The 1,819-nt window shown below is 34.4% G+C and overlaps 1 long non-coding RNA gene across 1 annotated transcript in view; it reads right to left on the bottom strand.

Annotated features, from left to right (window-relative positions):
• Positions 1–866: 866 nt before the first annotated feature.
• The window catches only part of LOC106867487 (uncharacterized), a 2,933-nt gene continuing 1,980 nt past the window's right edge, over positions 867–1,819 (bottom strand). The window contains exon 2 of the long non-coding RNA XR_008267214.1: positions 867–1,202. This is a non-coding gene — a long non-coding RNA (uncharacterized LOC106867487). The remainder of the gene's footprint in view (positions 1,203–1,819) is intronic.

The raw sequence follows: 1,819 nt of genomic DNA, 5'->3' as shown, positions 1-1,819 counted from the left end.
ATAGATGTACAGCACACACAACCATAACATTGGCTTTTAATATTCCAGGTGTAAGTGTTTCCTCTGTCCTTCCTTCCACTGTAATCATCAAAGCACCCTTTATATTGTATAAACCCCCCCATTCAGTGACAAGCAGCAGCACCAGCGGCATCGGCAGTAGCAGCCGTTAAATATCCAGGACCGACCATTCACCCGAAAATCAGAGAAATTACAGGAATAGGGGATTGGGGAGTAGCAATATTCACAACAATAACTCTACTACTACTACTACTACTACTACTACTACTACTACTACTACTACTGCTGCTGCTACTACTACTGCTACTACTATTACTACTATAATCGCTGCCGTTCTGATTGCGACCTAGTCACTTATTTGCGACTATAATGTTGCAGCTGACTCCGACAACGATGACAGTCATGATGATGATGATGACGACGGCGACAGTATATGACGATACAACGACGTCGATGACGATGACGATGAAGACGACGACGACGATGAATCTCAAGTTCTCTGCTGCTGCATCTAGAGAGTCGTAAAAGCCGGATCTTTGGAAACCCCATTTCGATCTGTACAAAGCGTATGTGTTCCTTTATCTAAAAATGCATTGTCGCTGCTTGTCACAATAACGTCATAATAGCATCAACAGCAGCAACAAGAGCTACTACTACTACTACTACCACCACCACTACTACTACTAATACTACCACCACTACTACTAATACTACCACCACTACTACTAATACTACCACCACTACTACTACTGCTACTACTACTACTACTACTACTTCTTCAACAAATGATGCTAAACATAACGAATCACTGTTGCTGTGACTGCAGTTTGCAGTTTAACGTAATCTAGAATTTTATTTCTTCTTTCTTTCTGTGAATCTCTACCAAGAAATCTTCCAGAACTAAACCTATATTTATATCAGGAATTTAGTTTTCTTTATTGTCAATTTATTTATAAATTGTCTTAAAAAACAAAACACAGGTGGTTGCAAGATGTGACATTATTATTTACGTAGATCCTTACATAATTTCCTGTTCGTCACTGATTTGTCGATGTAATACTTTTTTTTTTTTTTTACTGTACATCTATTTCATTTTTTTCTTATCGATTACTCTCATGCATTTTTATCGTTTTCTCTTTTCTTCTTTCCTGTATTTTTCGCACATTTACATGTGACTTCTGGTTCTGAAAATAAATGTATAGAAACAAAATTAATTTTCAATGTAAAAAAATCATGTTATGGTTGAACATCGGCTCATCTACACCAAACGCACATACACAGAAGAACACATGTTCAACAGTTACTAGATATTTAAATATATTTTTTAAATTGTCAGAGGAATAAGTACCAGGAAAAGTAATTGGGTCGATATGGACCATGCATGGTCGTACAATCTAGAAACACAATCCAGTAAAATATTTCTTGTATAATATTCACATCCATTCCAATTATTCAACCACAATGATCTTCCTGAGTGTAAATTCTAAATCAGATCCGGTGAACATTTAATAGATATTTATATCATTCTCCAATAATAATCAATTTCGGTGAAACCAAAAATAAAAATAACACTACTGATAAAAATATTTTTAAACAAAATGAGATTGACATAACTCTATTTAAACTTAGAAAAGAAAATGTCCCAATTTCTAAACAGGATAAGGTTTACTACTGAAAGCAGCATCTACCCCTGCGCAATATATACAAATATATATATAAAAACACACACACACACTAGCACACATATATCTATATATGTATGTGTATATATATATATATATATATATATATATATATATAT

This window comes from Octopus bimaculoides, chromosome 2 (assembly GCF_001194135.2).
Source record: "Octopus bimaculoides isolate UCB-OBI-ISO-001 chromosome 2, ASM119413v2, whole genome shotgun sequence".
NCBI lineage: Eukaryota > Metazoa > Mollusca > Cephalopoda > Octopoda > Octopodidae > Octopus > Octopus bimaculoides.
The sequence above is the reverse complement of the archived record's forward strand: the minus strand, read 5'-3'. Positions and strand labels throughout refer to the sequence as shown.